Below are 23,674 nucleotides of genomic sequence, written 5' to 3'. Positions count from 1 at the left end.
CTAAACTTCAGTGGCAGGCAAACTTCCTATTTTGAACCACTGAGACCCTTGTTCTTCAAAATATGTTATTAGTGCTAAAAAGTCACAAGTTTACATTTAACATGTGAAATGCCATGTCCATCACCCGTGGATGGCACCACTCAAAGAAACTTTGCATAGGACTAATACTAAATATTATAGATAGGCGGAGCAACATGTATTTAATTAAGACATGGAAATGATCAGCATAGTCAGTCAAATCACAACACCTTTGCTATGGGACGGCATCTACAGACTTACTTTAAAACTTCAGTTTTAACAGTGTTCTTCCAGCCCTCTGTTGCTCACGTACTGTAGCAATGATGCAGTCTCGGTCCTGATCGCTCTCTACTTAATTAGACATGGCTCATGGACAACGTTTACTCTACAGGCAACTACCATTGTCCCTAACAGCCTGCAACCGTGCACATTACAATAATAATTATAATAATAATAATAATAATAAAAAGACGAGCAATGCAAGTTCAAGTTATGGAGGGTGGAAAAACAAAGATTATGAGATCCCTGAGGTCCATCTGTGTTTGGGGCATCTCTCTTCTCTTCAAAATCTCATAGAATTAAGCCTGAGCTGTTCTCTGGAGAGGCATGAATGTGTCACTCACACTCCTGTCTTGTGTCTCAATGGCCTAGCTGTCATAACACAAAACAGAAATAGCAATGTTGACGAGTAGCTGAACAGAACGTGTGAATTTGGAGATGACATGCTACAGAAATGCTTCTGTTTTATGATAAAATGAAGATGACCTTGCCCACTACAGTTTCCTTAGACTGGTGTATTCAGTACTTATGACTCTTGGTGTCTGGTGATGACGTCTGCTTGACCCATGTGGTGATGTATACTGGTGCAAAGACACGACCGCAGCAGCAGAAAACTAAATAAAAAGTAACATTGTCATGCAATAAATGGACAACATTTACATATCTTAGGCTGTAATTTGAAAATATTAAAACCGTCTTGTCTGTTCAACATTCAGAAGTTCTTTAATGGAAAAATCCCCTATTTGCCTTAAAATGGCTTGGTTGATCGGTAAATTAATGCCATATATTTTAGTTTGGGAATGTGCGCACATCCAAAGTCCAAGATCTAACGTAACAGAGAACGTCCGCACACTTGCTCTCCGTTTTTTTTTTTTTTTTTTTAGTTTATTTGAGTTCAATCCCAAACACAAATGACGTTTCAATCCCTTCCTCTCTTCATCAGACTAGTCATGATCAGGGTCTATTTAATCAAGAGGACTGTGTATTTCTCCTCTCTCAAATTAGTCTGCCACACTACAGACTATTTAAGTATAACCACTCAGACGATATACAGCAACTGCATGTGGAGCTTCTGCTTTTGTTCTTGTTTTTTAAAGATAGAATCATGTCTTTGCATGTAACCACGTGTATACGAAGGATACTAGGCTATGATAACAGCAGATGTCCTTCTTCTGAATAAATGTATATTAATATTCTGACTTTATGAACCACTAATCAGTATTAGGTCCATGTGTTGTACAAGCAATGTTATTTAAGCTACAAAAAACAAACATTCCTGCATCCACTCAGTAGAGGCACAGAAGAGAAATTAAGAGAAGTCGCTCTCAGAACACTTCTGGTTTCCGACACTGGCTGCAGTTCACCTAAAGAGGACTGTGGGAGAAAAAAAAAAAAAAAAAAAAGTCACCATCTTGTTTTTTAAAAAGATAAAAACAGGATATTCTTTGGTAGAAAACATCTTCCTTCTTGAATTTATCGAAATGTTTACAAATGGACAACCCACAATAACTTGCACATCAGTCTCACACCAACACCCTGGCCTTTTAAAGAGCACCAAAGGGGGTGGCCCAATTAACTAATTAACAATTAAACACCTGCAGACAGTTAGTCAGCTAACATGCGGACAAGAACATCCAAAAGTGCATTGAATTAAAAACAGTGTCCTAAAACAGGGAAGATGTAGTCAGCATATTCACATTACCTTCCCCTTCTTTTAAGCTTACAAACACAGTTTGTGCAAGTCAACAGTGCTTAAAACATTAATAGTTTAAAAGTCTATCAGGTCACTTCCAGTCTTCATTCCAAGATCACTCCTCCTTGGCTCAACACTGCACTCTTTACAGCATACATAGCCCATCTGAAACTTCCTCATCCAGGCGCCCAGACTGCCTGCCACACCGCCAGCCCTCTGCAGTCCCAGCAGATAATAGGATTCTAAGCACTGGCCTACTCCCAAGGCCACAGGCCAGTCTGCCACTGGATATGTTCAGGAAATCCTCACCCACTGCTGCTTTCCCAGGCTTTGGCTCCCCACAAAAAGTCACCATCTTTTTTTTAAAAAGATAAACAGGATATTCTTTGGTAGAAAACATCTTCCTTCTTGAATTTATCGAAATGTTTACAAATGGACAACACACAATAACTTGCACATCAGTCTCACACCAACACCCTGGCCCTTTTAAAGAGCACCAAAAGGGGTGTGGCCCAATTAACTAATTAACAATTAAACACCTGCAGACAGTTAGTCAGCTAACATGCGGACAAGAACATCCAAAAGTGCATTGAATTAAAAACAGTGTCCTAAAACAGGGAAGATGTAGTCAGCATATTCACATTACCTTCCCCTTCTTTTAAGCTTACAAACACAGTTTGTGCAAGTCAACAGTGCTTAAAACATTAATAGTTTAAAAAGTCTATCAGGTCACTTCCAGTCTTCATTCCAAGATCACTCCTCCTTGGCTCAACACTGCACTCTTTACAGCATACATAGCCCATCTGAAACTTCCTCATCCAGGCGTCCAGACTGCCTGCCACACCGCTCAGCCCTCTGCAGTCCCAGCAGATAATAGGATCTCTAAGCACTGGCCTACTCCCAAGGCCACAGGCCAGTCTGCCACTGGATATGTTCAGGAAATCCTCACCCACTGCTGCTTTCCCAGGCTTGGCAATAGCTCCCCACAAGGCGCACGTCAGCAACAAGGAGTTTCCAAGCTATTCCTCCTTCAGGCTTCGGCCAACCCAACAGGACAGCAGTGTAACTCCTCCAGTGATCTCTCTCCCCAGCAGGTCCCTTCATCGACCTGCCATCCCCTTCTCCGCAGTACACCTTCATATTCCAAATTAATTGAAATGTGGGTCCCCGCCACACAACGAGAGGGATAATCCCACCGCTGCCACCAAATGTAAAAAAAGTGTCCACCATCTTGTTTTTTAAAAAGATAAAAACAGGATATTCTTTGGTAGAAAACATCTTCCTTCTTTAATTTATCCAAATGTTTAAAAATGTACAACACACAATAACTTGCACATCAATCAGTCTCTCACACCAACACCCTGGCCCTTTTAAAGAGCACCAAAATGGGTGTGGCCCAATTAACTAATTAACAATTAAACACCTGCAGACAGTTAGTCAGCTAACATGCGGACAAGAACATGCAAAAGTGCATTGAATTAAAAACAGTGTCCTAAAACAGGGAAGATGTAGTCAGCATCTTCACAAGGACACTTGGAGCGAGCTCAGAATGAATGGAAGCCTATGGAGCTTCACTGACCAATCAGCATTCATTAGCAGATTCTTTAGCCAACAGCTCACAAACATGTCCCCAGAGTGTAGCGCTGTAACTGCCTGGCAGCTTCAGCTGCTGGCTGCAGCAACTCGAGCTAGGTGTTCATACCGACAATACTCGGTGACCCCGGACCTTTAAGGGCAAAACCTGGCCACCCTGTAAAATACCGAAAAGACACGGGTATTTGTTTGTTTCGCTTTTGATGTAGAAAAAACCCATACTGTAGTTGTGAAAACTACAATAAAATGTGACTTTTTTGGCGACAAGCAAGTGAAAAAAAAGAAATAGCTGTCTAGCCTCACTCCCATTCATTTTGCACTCACTCATGATTGCCCCTAGGGGAACTATGGGTGAACTGAAACAGTTTCCATACAGGGTTGTGGCTAGAGGGGATACAGCTAAGAACGGAAGTTCCGTAACAGATAGTGAAATATATCAAAATCTCGACGATACCAGAGCCCGTTTACGGACGATACTGTTACTGTAACAATGGCAGCTTTCTTCTCGTCGTAGGCTACAGGAGTTTTGAGAAGTACCTCAGTAATTACAAGGAGGAAACCATGACTTAAGTTTACAGTCTCAACTAAAGACCGCAGTTTTGGTCAGGACAGTGAGTTCAGCTAAAAAAATGCTTTGTTTGTATGTGAAAATCACAAACCCACCCCCCAAAATTAAATTAAATAATATTGGACTCTAACTCTTATCTTATGTAGCTGTAGAAGCAAGTCTCTCTGACGTTTATGTTACTGTTTCTTCACTACAATAGTACTGTTACCACACTGCACATAACTGTACTGTACATATCTGTCCATTTGGTTCATACCATATTTATTCAGTTTTTCTTATAATATATTCTGTTCACTGCATATATCTATATTATTCATAATGGTACTGCCAATACATTGCACATATATAGCCTACATGTTGTGTTCTCTACAGATGGAGTCTCCATGCAGAAGTAGATATTGCATGCCAGGTTTCACAAGTTACAATCTCAGTCCAATTGCTCCATCACAGCAAGTTGGTTTTATTGTCTATGGTCCATCCCCAAAGGGAAATGAGTGTTCGGTGTGCAATTGAAGTAACTCTTTATCAACGATCCATAAAAATAGTTTTAAAAATAGTTTTCATTTATGAAACGGATATCCATGGCTGAGACGTCTAGTTAGATCGTCTTTAATTATAAGTTCTCGTAACGCGGCGTAGAGTTAAACTTACGCGTCCATATATATTATACTTCTTTGGGACACCCGTGATCAGAATAACTAAACTTTTTATTTTGTAATAGTATTTCTAACATGAATTTATAACATAAAAGTGATGTTGATGTTCGCAAAATAGCCATTTTTCTTTGGAATATCCATGGGAATATCCATAGTATATTATGTCTATGGGAATATACATGATGGCTTCCTAGTTCCTGTCCTGAGCGGCAAGATTTTACTATCTGTTACGTAACTTCCATTCTTAGCTGTATCCCTTCTAGCCACAACCTCGATACAGTGGAAGTTACATAAAACTCAGGGTAAAATCAGGGTAAAATCAGACTTAAATATAAATGTCCCTGCCTCCTCAACAGAAGACAAACATCTGATGGAAATGATGCACAGTTTATTAAAAGACAAGGAAATAATCAACATAAACAAAAGAAATACCAACATACCTCAGTTTTAACCAATGTTAAACATAGGAGAAAAAGGAAACTAAAGGAGTCAAATAAACAAATAAAAGGAAGAAAACCTAGTTATCACACTGGTAGCCTCAAACATCATACAAGAAAAACTAATAAAACAGAGTATGAACATATCAGCATACAGTAAAACCCTTTTTTCAGTAAGCACTCCTGTCTTCCTGTCTCTTAGCTGTCATAGCACTCACAGTACATAAATAGCAATGAGTGGCTGAACAGAACGTGTGAATTTGGAGATGAAATGCTTCTCTTTTTGTATGTGTAGACAGCGTTACAAACTAACCCCATGCATTTCTATGGATTTTTTGAGTGCTGTGTCTCCTCATTAGAAAGTCTCTGATAGAACTCACAGTACATAAATAGCAACGCTGACGAGTGGCTAAACAGAACGTGTGAATTTGGAGATGAAATGCTAATCTTTTTGTACAGTGGGGTTTTATGATAAAATGAAGATGGGCCTTGCCCACCACAAAAAGTTTCCTTAGGCTGGTGTATTATAGTAACCTGACCCTAGCCAGATGAATTTCGCTCCGCCTAGCTCCACTCATCCATCTGGAACCGATCCATTGAAGTGTTGCTTCAGAAGGCTGGGCCTAATCAAAAAATGCTTGCATATGATTGAATAAGCCACTTGTCCGTCATCTATTGACGTGTTACTTCAACCACTCACATCGAAGCCAACCCGTGGCGCTAATAACAGTGTCACAGTCGCTTCTACAGCTATGTCACATCTATGAAACTCCTCCCTGCGCCCTGATTGGCTGAACCATAAAGTCGGTTGCAGAAATCACTCTCAATGGAAGAGGTCCCAGATGGATGTGAGTGAAGCTAGGCGGAGCTATAGCGGAACGAAATTCATCTGGCTAGGGTCAGGTTAGTATTATAGTACTTATGGCTCTTGGTGTCTGGGAGGATGACGTCTGCTTGACCCATTTGGTGACGCCCATATGGTGACGTACACATACTGGACGCAACCGCGGCAACAAAAAAACAAACTGAAAAGTGACAATGGTCGTGTTACACATTCTTTCTTTCCCCTATTTAATGAAACCAATTAATACCTTTGTCCCTATTTTGAAAGACAGGCAAATATTTAAGTATTAAAGACGGACTCTAGCAGTTTATTACACCCCTAACTCTCTTCTCTGTTCCTTGAAAGAACACATTTAAAGATTTTTTGATGAAAAAATATCTCGTGGCCAATGGCTTATCATACCGTTACACCTTCTTCATTTAGGTAACTGGGATCTAGCTGGCTCCACCTCTCACTTGCTACTGGCTGCTAGCTAGCTTTTCTCAGTCAGAACAAAAAGGCTCAAATAAACAAATAGAATTTCAGTAAAAGAAGAAAACCTGGTTATCACACTCAAACATCAGACAAGAAATACAAATAAAACTGAGTATAGAAATATCAGCACAGTACTTAGTAAGCCTACATTGAGATTTCCTATACTGGTCTCAGGATCAGAGTATTTAAACAGACACATAGAGGATGCAGAAGAGGGTGTCCAGTTCAGAGAAGCGAGAAGGCAGATAGTAAGCCAGCCACATCACACACAGCCAATGCTAATAGTAGCAATACAGTATCACACAGATCACAGCATAATAGTGTGTTGAGTTCAGTTCTCTCATGTGGGCTTCTGGTCCTGTGGTGCTGATGTAGCCATCGTGCCTTCTAATGTAAGTCTACCATGCTACAGCCTGGTACTGTACATGTTAGAGCAAATCTAACATCCAGTGACAAAGGCAGGCTGTCACTCCAACCAGTCAGAAATGAGGAGACTCATGGTTGGTGTTGTCATTTCATCCTGAGATCCTTGAGCTCCATCTCTCTAGGGGGCGTCTCTCTCTTCTATTAGGTCTAAAAGGTCTGTTTAGTGATTTTTGTGCCACACCACTTTACATTATCCATCCATCACTCACATTTTAAAGCTGCTTTACTCTGCAAAGAATTTTCTTCAGAATGTTAACATCACATGGAAGTTATAAAAAGTGCAGATATGTTCACTTACATCTCACGTTAAGAGAGACATAATTTGAGGAGAGACTCTCATGTCCTTTTACAGCACAGGAGTAACTGCCTGCATCCTCACTGCTGACTGGGTTTAGATGCAGCTTGTTGTCTCTGGTTGTGTGTTTATAGGTCACAGGCTGTCCATTCTTGTATCAGATGAAGATGGGGTCTTTACTCAGAGCACAGGTAGTATCACAGGTGAGGGTCACTCTCTCACCCTCTGTCACAGCTTCAGGAGGGGTCAACACCTGCAGAGCTGGAGGATAAAGTATTTAAAGAGACAAGAAACACACTGATGTATGTAGAGAAGAAGGTAAACAGTTTACCTGTTACAGAGACGTTGACTCCAGGTAATCCAGAGTAACTTTCTCCTTCTGTGGTTGTAACTCTGAAGACATATTCTCCAGAGTGACTGACTCTGATGTCTTTCAGTCTCAGAGTGCAACTGCTCTTGTTGTTTCCAAGATTTTCCACATGATTTTTGTACTCATCAGCCAAATTGAGATCTTCTGGGTGATTGTTAGATTTTTGTTTATTAAACCAAAATGTTTTGTAGACACTTTGATGTTTTGAATGTAAGTAAGTGCAGGGGATCTCCACTGCTGAGCCCAATAATACACAGATAGGTCACACCCCAGCACTTTTTATCGGGAACACCTATAATCATACATCCCAACAAGAGCGCCAAAAGCCATATTAATCAGATCTATGTACTGTGTAGTTTTATGCTGTGTATGTTAAGGCTTCCACCACGTTATCTGACTTTGTCATATTAAAAACATACAAAGTTGTCAGATTAAATAAACCACTGAACAAATATGGAACAAAGCACAAATATACAGTATTTACTAACTGAAAAGAGGTTCTAAGCCAATACACTGGAGGTGTTCTGCACTTACACTTTGCAGGGGAGCGTAGAGCTTCATAACCTTTCACAGCACAGGAGTAACTGGCCACTTCATAGACTAGCATGGAGGCTGTGGTTTTGTCTTGTAGAGTCTGTCCATTCTTGTACCAGACATACTGAAGGTCAGAGCCCAAGCTGCAGGAGGTGCTGCAGGTCACCTTAATCTGATTCTCATCCCCTGCATCAACTTCCTTTACTTTCATATCTGATTATAGTAAAAATCAAAAGTTGAGATATAATGACTCACCAACATAAAAAAACCAGTTAATTATAGGTCTGATAAAATAACATATAATGATTTTGAATTCCCATGCTGAGCAGTACCGGTAACAGTCACTGTAATCCCAGAGTCTTTGTCATCAAGTTGTCATAGAGCGTCTTGAAGTGATAAAACACCATTGTGATCATCTGGAAGTTTGTCTATGTTTAGGCTGCAGTCAGAATATTCAGAGCTGCTTTGTTCTTTGACTCTCTCTCTCCTGTCTTTGTACCATACTCCTCTTCTAAAGTACAGGATCGGGTGATCTTCAAATTTGCAGGGCAGGATCACTGATGCTCCTTTAAGACCACAGATTGTAGTGGAGTATGTCACACTCTCACCACACTGTACAGCTAAAAGGGTCGATGGCAACAAAACACAAATTCAATACTAGTGACTCAAGTTACCATTTTGGAAATACAATTAAGATTGTAAAGGTATGTGTGAGAAATCAAAAAAAAAAAAACGGAGTGTCTATTTACACCCCTGTTACCTATAGCCATGGCCACACAGCTGAGCTATTCAAACCCTGTGACATAACAACAAAAAGACGTTGCTCATGTGCACAAAAAACATTCAACATTTGTTTTTTCGTCAGCAGAAAGTGAAGAATTCTGAAAGGTTTCGGCACTAATATATGTTCAAATTAAGTTTTAGATTGAAAAGTTGTGTTTTATTTTAATAATCTTTGTTCAGTGAACACATACAACCGTCAGTTTGTTAATTTACAGAAATTTCGTGAATATGACGCTCAGGCCTATAAACTATAAGTTAAGTATAAGTATATATATACACACTCTTTTGATCCCCTGAGGGAAATTTGGTCTCTGCATTTATCCCAATCCATGAATTAGTGAAACACACTCAGCACACAGTGAACACACAGTGAGGTGAAGCACATACTAATCCCGGCTCAGTGAGCTGCCTGCAACAACAGCGGCGCTCAGGGAGCAGTGAGGGGTTAGGTGCCTTGCTCAAGGGCACTTCAGCCGTGCCTACTGGTCGGGGTTCAAACCGGCAACCCTCCGGTTACAAGTCCAAAGCGCTAACCAGTAGGCCACGGCTGCCCAAGTTTACCTGCAACAACCATCTAGATGTGGAAGTAGATAGTGCAGTGGTCACAGAGACAGCTTATACATGGGAGACCGGGGTTCAGTTCCTGCATGATGCGATTTGGCAGAGTGAGAGCACACATATACCAACGTCTCTGGAGCGAAGGCACGCAATTTGAACAAGAATTCGGTTCTCAAACGGAAGTTTGGATTGCAACAATTAGCTAGTTCATGCACCAGGGTGTAAATAGCATACATTACTATGTACACCAGGGTACGAATAGCATCCACTTCTAACTATACATTGATGCAAACGGCATACCTTATTCAGAGTGCCTATTACACAGCTAAGCTATTCACACCCTGTGACGTCACAACAAAAACATGTTGATCGTTTTTTTTTTTGTGTGATCAATATGCCAGAGTAAATGCACAGGGGAGCTAATAGCATACACTGATATTTGTACCAGACGGGCTATTAATAGAACACATTGCTGTGTGCACCGGGGTACGAATAGCATTGATATTTGTACCAGACGGGGGTACGAATAGAATTTACTTCTAATTGCACCAGGGTACGAATAGAATACACTGCTAATTGTACCAGGGGTGCAAATAGCCTTACCCCAAAAAAATCACTAAGGAATCAAAGTAGTAGTTCATTCCACTTTACCTAGCAGATTTAGGTGAAGAAATGCCACCAACATGCATATACCTTCAAAACACATTGTGTGCCTTTCCTGCATTAATGTAAAAAACATACATTTAGTGCTCAGGTGATGTTGAACTGCAAAGATGCAAAGATAGATAGATAGATAGATAGATAGATAGATCAGTGTTTTTTAACCACTGTGCCGGGGCACACTAGTGTGCCGTGAGAGATCATCAGGTGTGCCGCAGAAAATTACCCAAATGTCACTCACTGGTCCAGAAATGCAACTGTTGCATCAAAGAATTTATGACCACATGCTCTCATTGATTGTATGATTGCACTATTTGTGGTATGCAGGCATTGTACAACGGGGGCCCCATATCCAGTATTCACAGAATCATCACATATCCAGTTCATAACAATTAAATTAGATATAGTCACCTACAAATGAAACAGAGGGCGCTTGTTTTATTGAGCAGGTCTTGCATAGAAGCCATAATAAGGCCATATCTGTGTATTATTATGACATATAGGTCATATAGGTTTAGTCAGATTATTTTTTTTTTTTCTTTTTCGCATGCCCAAATTTCCGTCAATGATTCCCGGGACACTGAAAGACCGGGGTACACGAAACTTGGTGGGCATGTAACCCCACATGGATAGCATGGAACCATCGTTTTTCATTTTGATCTGTAGCCCCCGCTGGACTGGACCCCTCGAAAGGAGGGTAGGGCAGACACAGTTTTCTGTGAATATCTCGAAAACCATAGGGTTTAGGAGGACCATTTTTTTTTTTGTATGTTGATCTCAAGGGGCCATGTCAACCCATTCCATGTGCACACATGTGCATAAACAGATACACACGCACACACATACATTTACAGTAATCATAATGTATGACACATACTCACACAGTAGACATATATACGATGCATGCACATGCACAAACACACATACGCAGGCAAACACACAAGCACACACATACACACACACCCACACACATAAACATAAACTTGTACACGCACACATGCACACAATTCAAGAATTTTTCCCGTCATCTACTTCCTGAATTTTTGGTCATTGATACCCGGGACACCGAACCACCGGGGTACATGAAATTTGGTGGGTATGTAGCCCCACTAGACTTTTACGGAAAAATTTCATTTCGTCCCCGGGGGCCACCACCCATGGGCGCAGGTTTAGGGTGGGACGCTAGTGACTAGTCCCAATCAAAATTTTGAGATGACAAAATTGTCCCCACCAATATTTTAGCGAACTCCTTTGTGCTATTTGGACTATTCCAACGGCAAGGACGACAGTAAAAGAAGTACTGTCATTTGATTGGCTGAAACCGAAGGGGGTTTATCTGACACACACAACAGAGTGAAAGCATAGCCTAGGCCTACTTTGTAGTGACACTGTCAGAAAAGCGAGCGAGTGTGTATGCTAAGTTATCGAGCGAGTGAGTGTGTATGCTAAATTATCAGGGATGTCTACCAATACATAACCCAAAAGAGGCCAGTGTAAAACATTGTAATATTCCCTTTGCCCTTCAGCATGCACATTTTGTCTTTTTTTGCGCTTTGTAGATCAGCTATGCCGCCAAAGCAGAAAAGGAACATTCAAAGCGTTTTCATTATGCAGAGTCTAAGTAGGCAAAGTAACTACAGACTGTGGCAACTGGTGACAAGGTTTTCAAATGCGGATTTTACTAAGGAAAATATCATTAACTGTTAGGATATTACCCAGGATATTGTTACAGTTAACCTAGCTTCTGTAATCTTTCCAAGGTTAGGAGTCATGTTGAATAGGGGTGTGCTGCACAGACAGTGGCATATAGCATAGAATACATGGTGCAGAAGTCACCATCACTGACTGTTAATTGGGCTACCAATCTTGCAGTCGCAATAAATCTGAGGATGTTTATCGGACATGCTTGGTTTTTACTGCAGGTACGTTAATCTTGTAATATCAATAAGGACCTAGGTAATGTTACCGTTAGCGTTGGTTGAGTGATGGAGGCCCATTTGATTGATTGCATTTGTAGAAAACTATAAATGCGGTTATACCAAGCAAATTGATAGCAGCACTGTTTGTATCTTTCGACTGTCATTTATTGCACATGCTACAAAATCATTCTGTGCAATGGAAGATTTACCAACGTTACACCGGTCTGATACAGTTTTGCCTATACATGCGCGGAGACTGAGACGCCTGTTTATTTTGTTTTAAGTGCGTGCAGGGTGTGAGAGGGGAATCGATGTGCTTTGATTCCAGCTTGGTAGTTGTAGTCTGTGAAATTAAAAAGCACGTGTGTGTGAAGTATCCAAACAATGACACCTTCATTTCATTATGGCTGCTTTGGCAACACACCTTAAGCTACTGTGTAGTGGGTCCCATTTAGAAGTGGCTACTTCATTCAAGCGCTTTCCTTGACTCATGGAGCTGCGTGAATGTTATTACAACTTTTGCCACGATATGGCAGTTTAAAATCTTTGATACTGTAAGGCGAAGCCATTGGTTTCCAAAGGAGATTTTATTTGTGTCGCCAGCATAGCCTATTGACAATTTATGTTGTAAATAGGCCTACCTTATAATCCTACCTGTAGCTTAGGGAAGCTAACAGCTTTCTATTAGGATCTAGTTTGTTAGTTACCGCTTTGTCATAACTCCCCTGATGCATTTTTGCATTTAGAATAGCCAGAGCGTGTATATCTCAATCGGAAAATTAAACAATATCGGTGCCTATGGACTAGGCTGGGTGAACCCAGCCTGATCTGCCCGCTATTTATTTTTTGATTTCTTAAAAGATTGAGCTTGGTCTGATGAAAGCCAGACTAGCCATGGATCTCAGTTACACAAATGCAAGGGAACATGAATCAGCCTATATTTGCACTAACAATAACGACAAAAGCTCTTCAACTTTGGCCCGCTAAAATGTGTATGAACAGTCTAGCTTAACGCATTTCATCAAGGCCCATTTGGACATGCCAGTTATTTGCACCACTGGTTAGATGTAAAACAGCATTTCGTTTCAGACTACTGTTACTTAATTTGTGCATTGACAATAAAGTATTACATGAACTAAAGATGACTAAAATCTTATGTAGAAGAAGAAACATTCACAAAAATCCATCCATCCAAAATGACCTTTGTTTTTGATAGCTGTTGAAAACGGCATGGAACTGACAGAGATGTTTTGTTTATAAATACATTTAAAAAAAAATAATAAAAAAATAAATAACATTATGCTGATACCTTTTTGCTTTTCCCAAATACAATGTAGCCTACAGGTGTAAGTGACCTTTCATCAGTCCAGTTGCAATGGATGAACTGTGATGAACTGCCCTACTTGTGATTGTTTAGAGATTTTAAAGGTTTTATAACAATGCTACATCTTCTTTGGCTATTCTACAATCTATTCACCTTTTCAGCACCAGTAGGCTACTTTCTGTGCAGCCGCACACACACACTCAGGCATGCCAAACAAGCATACACAAAAGTTTCAAGAGTGGGGGATGGAGTAAAATATGGAGACAAATTGAAGTGTGATTTATTTTCGCGGAACGGATGTACAGGACTGAGTGGCGGTCATATTTTGTACCGCTACGCGGTACATCTAGTTTGAAATTATAGGCTATGGTATGTTTATTTTTTCTTCACACAGGATGTTTGTGTGCCGTGGGACATTTTATGTGTCAAAAGTGTGCCGTGGCACAAAAAAGGTTGAAAAACACTGAGTCAGATAGATAGATACTTTATTGATCCCCAAGGGGAAAGTCAAGCTCGTAGCAGTTAACCTAAATGAATGTATGCCAGTCAATAAAGTACACTTTATTAAAATCAGAAGCAAAACCCAAGAGTGGATATCTTCAGAGTGGAACACAAACTGGGACTTATCCAGCTGTTGGATCATAAAAGGTTGCATTTTTTAATTTTATGCAGGAAAGCAGTAATTTGATCACAGAAAATGAAGTGCATTGCAACTATATTGTACGGCACAGCAGAAATGCAAAAATGCATTATTTTTGATATGAGCACTTCTTGGGCACTTATTGGGCATCTATTTAGGCAGAAATGCGCGTGTGCAAGGCTTCACAACACCAATCTTGCTCTAGCTGTGAGATCACAACACATGACTGGCACGATGTCTTCACAATACACTACATGATTGGCTCAATGTATTCAGAACACAACACATGATTGGCTCAATGTATTCACATGTCGACGTTTTGCCGAGGAAGGCAGTAGGGGTTAAGTCATTGAGAGACCTCAGACCCATTAGACCAGCCTCAGAAGAGTCCAGGAAGTGACATCAATTCTGGAAATAACTTTACTCTTTATGGAGAATACAGCGGGAAAAAACGTGTTTTCTTTTACAGTTCATGGAAAAAATAGTCACATTAGGTAGAAGCTTTTCAGCTGGGAGGAGCTCGTGACTCACGCATAGGGACTCACGGCAGATATTGCGCAAAATTTTGGTTTATGGATACCGTTTAGATGTCCTTCCTATTCATTAACATGAACATGATGACTGACTAAAAAAATGACTGTTGTTTAATAAACCATTGTAGGCATACAAGTTATCATTATATCACATCAATTGAGTGTTTTCTGTAGGCTAGGCTACTTTGTGACGTGCTTTACACTAGGCTACAGCATAAAAATCAACAATAGGCTATGAACACGTTTGCAGTATCACTGTTGCAGAAATCACATACAAGAAGGCATCCTCTTGATTGTTTGTACATTTTCACACATTCCAACATAAGCAACCCACACAGCAGTAGACTCCTAGGCGGATCCGCCTTCAAGACGCCAAACCCGCGTGACTGTCGCATTCGTTTTGGTGCCGCACAGAGGATCAGCTCCGCCTCCAGGCGGCCCCGTAAATTCTACTGTCAAACAGCGGATCCTGAGTGGACCCATGTCGGATCCGCGGGCGCGGACGCACATTTACTGTAACGGTTGAACATGACTGTACACCAAGAGCCAAGAAGAGTCATACTAGTGGATATTTTCTTAGCTGGGACACGGTTACGCTGAACCCTCTCGAGTAAGTGATATTTATTAATATATTGCGACATTCACAATAGCTAAACATTGGCCTTTGTGGTTTTATAATCATCATGTTTATTGATTGTAATGACGTTGTTTGATATTAGGACTAACGTTAACGTTAGTGCAACCAGAGACGTTTGTCATTTTGTGCAACAGGCTAAGTTAACGTTATTGTTAGCTGTGATGCTCATATGAGTCTGTAGCCTATCTGATTTAAAATGGGATAGCAATTTCGGCAGAATATGTTATGGTAGTGTGATTTAAAAAACACACATTGTTATTTAACATTAGTCTGGTCTGTTTTAATGTGTCGCTGTTGTCCATATAGTGCTACTATAGCATATAGCTGCTAGCTAGCATGCTGCTAGGCGCAATTGCATAAGTTATTGCTAATGTCTATTAGTGCTATACATATTGAAATCACGTTTGCGATGCAAACCTTGATTAAGGTGATACTGGCACTGGTATTTCAGTCAGTGAAGCACTCGTCTGCTATGATAGCTACCTACAACTTTAACATGTTGACTCACTGATAATGGTTTAGCCCTAGCCTCTAGCTAGCTGTGAATTAACGTTTGCATTTTGCCAAGTTTGGTCTCATACGTAACTTTAGTGTCCATCTGCCATCTTTGTAATGAAAGCCTCGGCATTTTAATCACTGTTTAAGTCGGTTCAGACAACTATTGGCATCTGTTTGTGATTTATTATGCTAACGTAACTTAACTGTATGGAACTTGGTCCCCATCTTCTATTTTGTTTGTTCTGCAGCGTCAACTTTTATCGGCTGGATTCTAGCATCTAACGTTACGATTGCCTCTGTTGGGTTTGCTTGATCAAGTAAGACACTTTCTGGGTTGTTAAAATGTAATGTGAACACATTCCCGTAGCATTCCAAAATAGACCAGAGATGCTTGTACTCAGTCCCGGCGGCATGGGGGGGCTTTGGGGGGCCAGGCCCGTCCTGGAAGTCATCTGTGCCCGCCCTAGACGAGCTTGGCTGCTCCAACCCACCCCAATCCCATAGATTGATTTTGAACACTTATTAAATGTAGGCCTAGTCTATATGTTTGTCAGTCTAGCAAGTAGCAAATAAAACTTGTAAAATCTGTATTATTCCGTAGCTAATCAATCAGGAACATTAGGTAAGCCCATCACCTAAATGGAGAGGAGGTTACGTGGCGCAGTCTACTTCACTTCTGCACTAACCCCTGTCATCCGATGACAAATATAGCTTATCGGCTCGCAGGTAGGCTATATCTCATATCGTAGTCAGTAGAAGTATGCCTAGTAGTTTCTGGGTTTGTTTGATAGCGTTAACCTTTACAGTTTTTTTTTCTTCTGACCTAGTCGGAGAACAGGGAGCTTACCACTCCAGGGCCGAAGTTATCCGTAACTTCGGGGCTAACTCCCTAACACTCTATCTGAAAGTGGTTAGCAAATGAACGAGGATTTTGGTTTTATCTGCGGATTTATTTTTGCATTTTTTTTTTAATATGACTAGTTCCAGTCTCAACAGCACGTCTACTTTTTCCACACGCATCTCAGTTCTAACACACATATCCCCTCTCGCTTTCTCTCTCTCCATCCCTGCGCACAGGGCTCTCTTAAAGGAGCTGCACCATTTTACAACAATTGATCTACATTTTCATATTGGAATGTTTTGTCAAGTGTGTTTAAACTACCGTGATCAATTTAAGTTCCAGTGACCCCCTGGAAAGGTGTAATGCCCGTCCGTGAATTTGTGTCTGCCGCCGGGTCTGCTTGTACTATATGCATATTTGGAAATTTTGGGATTGCAATAACCATAATGATATCGTTATGTAACAGCCATCGTTTCGGGGACTCTGATGACAGTGAAGAGCCAGAAAAATGGTGACTTTGCATCTCTGAGGTACCTTCCAACCTCGCCTGGTATATCAGTTGAAGCCTCAAGCCCAAGCCAATTGCACTGGCAAAGTAAGTAATAATCTCTTAACATTGAAATAACTAAATCATAATATTAATATCAGAGATATGGTTAACATTCTTAGTGCTAAAGACATTCCCCTCTCTTTGTATCTATTCTTCCAGCTCCACCATCTCGCCGAGTGCCGAGTCACTACCCCTCAACCTGGAGAAAACTGTTAAGGTAAAGACTGATCTCTGAAATAATATTGAATACAGTGACCCCATCTATATTAACACAGCAGTAGTCACTCCATTTCAGATCAACAGATTGCCTCTGCATTACCATCTCAGATTTTCTGCATACTTTATCCATTACTTTCAAAATCTCATGCAAATATTTTGTCAGTCAGTCATCTGCATTTATGCAATATTGCCTGAAAAGTTCATTCATTATTAACAGATTGTATTGAAACACATTGATTTCAATGTCAATCCATTCATGGAGTTGATATAGATAGTGCATACCAAAATATTGAAACATACAAATTCATGTCCAGCATGACCAGAGATTTGTTTTTGTTTGCCATTGTTTGGCCCTGTAGCTCTCAGCCTACCATGGTTAACAGATCACAACCATTTATCTCCCTTAACACCTCACCATGGGGCAGGACCGCAACACTCTTCACCACCTCAACTCCCTGCACCTGCACCTGCATTTAACATACGGAGAGTTACTCAAGGTAGGGACTGATCTCTGAAATATTAGTGAATAGAAAGGCCCCATGTGTATTATCAGTCATGGTTAACAGATAACTACCATTTAATAAAAAAATTTTCCCCCTCTCGCACACCGGCCACCTCACTATGGGCCAGGAACGGCAGTCCCTCCTCAACTCCCTCCACCCCCACACCAGCCCTCAACGCAGCTTAACAGAGGAGCTTTGTAAGTCATGTTTCTTTTAAATTTAATCTCCTTAATACCTATCTCATATATTGTATTGTGTAAGCATACTTGGCTTTGGATGCTACATACCATAAACATAAACATATCTGTCTGTTTGATTACAGGTGCTGTGAGGAAAAACATGGTGACACGGTCTGCCACGGACACTGAGGTCACCAAACACGCAATCAGGTGTTTCAATCGGCGGGGGATCGGGCAACGAGGAGATGTGTTCCGCCTCCATCCACACAAATGGAGTAATAGGAGAAATAAGCATTAAACAATCTTTTTATTGAACTTCTTGTCATTCACCAGTTATTCATTTTCTGATATTTTAGCTGTGCATAGCGCAGTATTTCATTGAAGTTGTAGCCTATTAGATAAAATATTTCATGTCTGCACTGACCTAGTAGCCTAGAAATCTAGACGCACCCTAGTGGCGGCAAATGAATTTGCTCAGCCTGTACGTCTAGTATCGAACCATAGGAATTTCTATTGGCTTAACACCGTGGATGTTCTCCAATCACAGCTCTATTTCGTTAGAGAGTCTTTACATGGCTTAACAGGATAACGACATCCCGCGACGGTGAACAACAAGGAAGGTGGCTATGGCGTAATTAAGAGCGGTTGTTTGAATCGGCGTTGGCGTCAACTTTGGAGGAGTTGGACTTGTGCTTTTCTTTGAAAGTAGAGCAACACAATGCACTTAAGTCATTCCTTTCAAGAAGGATGTATTTGCCGTTTTGCCGAATCGGATAATGGATATGGTCGAAGGGCTGGCCTATTGCATGCCTAGGCAGTTTGAAAGACAATTCTCTGCCCGCCCCTTGGATTAAGCAGGTGAATGATTCGATTCCAGACTATACATTTCAATGATATAGGATGGCCCGCCAGGCTACTGACCTAGGCCTATAAAGCACTAAATTAGGTTTTGACCACAAAATGAATGTAAAGTAGCCTAGGCAATGTAGGCTACTTAACAAAAACAGAATAGCTTATAACCTGTAACTTTCCATAAATGTCCATTTTATATTTCCATTGAGTAGTGATCACGTTTGTACAGTAAATTGATGTCTTGACTTAAACCTTTTCTGTTAGGTTTATTGACAGTATTGTTAAGTTAAAAATACGAGGCAATGCAGATTAATCGTAGGCCTATATTGCTGTAGTAGCCTAGGCTAGGCCTAGTGATAGTTTTACTTTTATCCTATAGTTGCTTAGTTTTATCCTACAGCAAGAACAGAAGGAATTTTGAAAATGAGATAAACGGGTCCAAAACGGACCCGGGCCAGATGAGCCTTTGAGTCCGTTGCGGGTCCGCGGCGGATGTATGTATCAATTTGCGGATCCCAAACGGACTCGCCGTGGAGGTAAGGTTTTAATCGCGGATGCGGAGTGGATGCAGTGCGGAGCCTTCATAGCGGATCCGTTCCTGAGAGCATCTGGACTCCAATACGGGTCCGTTTCACGGGTCCGTTCCGGAAGCCGTCATACCACCGCAGAGTCCTTTTGCTGTGTGGGCAGTCTTGGGCTTTAACACTTTTCCAGTAACGTTTTAAGTTTCTTCAATCCCATTCTCTGATCTCTGTCTTGACAAACCACTAACAGGTTACCATCTCTTAGCGTTCTGACGGAGCGAACTTCGACCTCCTATTTGCTTATAAATTGCTTCACTGACTTTTAATGGGTTTAATGCACAGGGGGTTTGAAATCGAATCACTACTTTAACCTCAGTCCTAACTCTTTTTGTTTCATCTAGTTTAGTATTTCCCTTTCTTTTCTTCGATGCTCTTTGAATTAAATTCCATTCACCTTCGTCACCTTCACTTATTTATAGTAGGCCTACTCTCACTATCATGCTCCCCTGACAACTCCTCCAAATCATTAGTTTCAAACTTATCCATGCTTAACAATGCATGATCACATCCCAGTCCACCAAACGCCAGTTCCAATGGGTCTGGCGGCTCTTTCGCATTCCCGGAAGCACTCATTGCTTGCTAACCGTGGTGCCGCCGTCTCCGTTCCCCAACTCCCAGCCCTTCCACATAATCAAATATATAGTGCTAATGCAATACAACAAGCCAATCAACCACAAACCAGGCACTTTCAAAAAAAGTGTAAGGAACTAGATATGCAACAGTGCAGTAGGCTATAAAAACAGCTTTGTGGGTGGATGGAAATTTCAAGCATCATGCAAGGACATATCTGGGTATCATAGCACTCCAATAGTTGCTTGTATAAATTTAAAAAAGGCCTAGCCTACAACCTAATAACACAGGTAATTAAATAATTGAAAAAAAAAAAACAGGCACTTTGAATAGGTTTGTAGGCTACGAGAATGATTAAAGTGGGCCTATAGGCTTACATAGCCTACAGACAGTTCCAACGAGTTCCACAAACCATTTATCAGCCTGAGTGGCCCAATTAGTCATTAGGCTAGGCCTAGGCTACATATCAACATAAGACTAGCTTGTGCTAGTTTCAATAACGTCAATGCTTTAGCTTTGCTAACCTTTCTCTCTGCCTTCCATCCATTTGTAAAACAGCAAGCAGTTTTCCTCGAACTTGATCGTTTGTAGGGTCATGCCATTAGACGAGGGGCCGGTTTATCCCCCTACATTTCTGTAAATAGACTTGTAGTTATCCAAATTTTGCTGCAATTTCAAAACCAGATTAACCCTTACAAGCCCGACCGTTCTAATTTCGTTAAAATTTTAACGATGACCAATCATCTAATATCTCAGCTGTCCAATGACTGATTTTATTTCTGAAATCTTCCCCGTAATGCTGACAACATAAGCTTCAATTTGATATGATTGGTTAAGGGGGTTTATGGCGCTAAATGTTTTGGATACTTGAAGATGAGTCGTGAAAAAACTTTTCACTTCAGTCGCATTACATTTTAACATGGACCGCCAGATGCCACCTGCACTTCGTTGGAGTTTACCTCGACTGGAAACCACACAGCTGGATAAACTGAGGTAATATATATTTTACATCGTTTCTAGTTATGGTTAATCTTAATTTGTAGTCATAAAATCATGTTATTTGACAGTAATATGCTTTCTCATCAGCGTCAACATTATGGCATAACGGGGGCTAAGTGCATCGTCATGTAACTTTAGCTAGCTGCATTACTCTGAACTGCTTGCAGTATTCTCGTTTGCTTTTGATATCAGTTATTTTCATTTGACAGTTTCATTTAAAACCTGTTAGTATATAACCTGTAAGTAAGTTTGTTTTCTAGTACCAATTTGCTTGTTAGGTAAGCATTATATTGGCAAGTCAGTATAGCATACCAAAGCTGAATAAATCAATGCAGCGTTTCTAAGTTGCGTTCTCTTACATGAAATAAGTTGAGCGATATTTTTACTCCTCTCAATATGTAGTTGTAGAAAAAAAAGATGTGAAATCCGGATTCTGTCAGAAATGTAGTGCTAATTAACATTATTGCCTCTCCTCGGGTTGTTACCTCGCTAGGCAGTTTGTAGTGAACTGTTTTACCTTGCTAACTTCTAAATGACAAACATCAGACGTGCTTGTCTCAACATTTTCTAAGATGGCATGACTTGATATTCTACTCTTCTCAATATGTAGTTTTATAGAAAACATGATGTGAAATCACATATTATGTCAGAAATGTCATTATTGCATTTAAGCAGTTAGTTACTAGGTGAAATGTAATCTGTCTTTATCTTAATGCCAGCCAGGCAATCAGATTTAGGGTAGCTAAACCCATGTGTAATAAAAAACTTTTCATGCTTTTATATATATATATATATATTTTTTGAGTTACTCAAAATGCTTCAATAGTTTAGGCTACCTCTTGTGTATGTATGTGCACACACACACACACATCTGTAGTTTTGTGATTTTATTTTTTAAATTAATAAATGTATTACATTTGTATGATTTTACTGTTGTTTCAGATGGAGGATGACAAGACCTACACAGACCTCCTTGCAGGCCTGAAGAGGTAGCTGACTGCTGATGAGCTTAGCTCACAATGTTGAAGACCATGTGAGGATGGAGGAAGAAGGTATAGATTTAGGTGGCGTGCGTAGGGTGGTGTAGACTGCCACTAAAACACTGTGAAATAGACTTGTTATGTTGATTTTTATGTTGTTGTCCCAGGCATATGTGGTTTTACCAACCGGAACGGGTGGGAGGTTGTGCTTAGTAGGCCGTCGTATGCAAACACACAGTGCAGGGGCATGGGATGAAGAGACCCCAGAAGAGTTTCACAGTTTTCTGGGATTGATCATTGACATGGGACTTCACTTCCCTCCCTAATATCCATTGCTACTGGGGAACCAAGTCTCTGAAGGGATCAGGGAGCGTTGACCAAATGAGAAATACATATTGTGTACACTTTTTCTCCATTGACATTGCTGTTTCAGTAGTTTCTTATTATTTCAAGTTTGGCAATGCAGAATCTGGTGTTGAACCTAGGTTTGGTAGCTACAGCCAGAAAGACTTTGGTGAAAATCTATCACAACAGCTGGCAGGCATTTCCGTCAAAATTTCAGCCTCGCCTTCAGCTGCTCCAACTACTACTCTGTTGTCTTTTCATCAAGTACATATTCCTGTACAGCAGGAGCCAAAGAAAAATTGTTGACTTTGTTATAAAACAATACATAATAACACTAAAGTAGCTTGTATGGCCTGGAGTTTAGCGGTAGGTGACTGCTTTTTTTTGGTAAACAAAATTGCTGTCAGATTTGGCATTCTACAGAAGGGGATGCGTTTTAGTTATGAGTCATAGGTCTTCTGTGTTTAACCTTCAGGTTCCCCACCCCACCTTTCCCTATCCTCCTCTGTGTGTGTGTGTGTGTGAGTTTGTGTGTATATGTGTGTATGTGTTTATTCTCAACAGGCTTGTTCTATGTTATCCACTTTCAAATGTTTAGACACATTGATTTTTGAGTGATGTTGAAGTTGATTGTATTCCTAGCTTTTCATAAGTAATACATTTTATAGATGTATATCATTTTCATATTACACTAATTTATATAAGGAAGTTGTTGAATCAAATGTATTCTATGTCTCTATTCAGAATTGATCTTCAATAAATATACAGTATACTTACTTCCTGTATTACTGGTAAGGTACATGTTTTTCTTTTATATATCATTATTGTTGACTGTAGCATTTGCTTATATACAAATAAATGGTTTATTCTGATGGACCAAATAAATCTAAACCATTGTGTCTGACTTCATTATTAGTTTTTATGCATACTTTTATGTTTTTGGTGAGAAAGAGAATGTGAATTCTGTCAACATTCTAAATCCCGTTTACTGCATTTTTTTACACTTATCACTTAATTTATCATAACTTTTGAAAGGTTAGTGATATTCCAATTCAGTCTTTTTTGTTAAATAGCCCACAACTTGCTGAACATGTCATACACTCTATATTTTTCTCTATCTCGTATAGAAATATGATGATAATTCATTTTTATGCGAATGAAATTCAATTTTAACGAATTTCGGTATACATTTGGAGAGGATTTTCGAAGACTGTTCATTACTAGATCAACATTACCATATGTATTTTACATCATTTGATAGAACTGACCCTTCTGATTACAATGGTATGTATATCCCATTGATGGTATGTATT

The 23,674-nt window shown here is 40.2% G+C and overlaps 2 long non-coding RNA genes across 4 annotated transcripts; one reads left to right on the top strand and one right to left on the bottom strand.

The window, feature by feature from the left end:
- The first annotated feature begins 14,497 nt into the window (after window positions 1–14,497).
- Window positions 14,498–18,030, top strand: LOC125297134. 3 transcript variants are annotated; one of them, XR_007193940.1, is made up of 6 exons: window positions 14,498–15,214; window positions 15,988–16,056; window positions 17,047–17,175; window positions 17,290–17,347; window positions 17,709–17,846; window positions 17,980–18,030. It is a non-coding gene; the product is annotated as an uncharacterized LOC125297134 (long non-coding RNA). The 3 variants fall into 3 exon arrangements; XR_007193941.1 differs by having other exon boundaries at window positions 14,502–15,214; window positions 17,775–17,846; XR_007193942.1 differs by lacking the exon at window positions 14,498–15,214 and adding an exon at window positions 15,221–15,469.
- A 289-nt stretch (window positions 18,031–18,319) lies between these two features.
- Window positions 18,320–20,247, bottom strand: LOC125297150. Its single transcript, XR_007193959.1, has 2 exons — window positions 18,953–20,247; window positions 18,320–18,455 (listed from the first exon to the last, which is right to left on the bottom strand). It is a non-coding gene; the product is annotated as an uncharacterized LOC125297150 (long non-coding RNA).
- Between the last annotated feature and the right edge of the window lie 3,427 nt (window positions 20,248–23,674).

The sequence above is a fragment of the Alosa alosa genome, chromosome 7 (assembly GCF_017589495.1).
Source record: "Alosa alosa isolate M-15738 ecotype Scorff River chromosome 7, AALO_Geno_1.1, whole genome shotgun sequence".
NCBI classification, from domain to species: domain Eukaryota; kingdom Metazoa; phylum Chordata; class Actinopteri; order Clupeiformes; family Clupeidae; genus Alosa; species Alosa alosa.
This window is presented reverse-complemented; position numbering and strand designations above follow the sequence as displayed.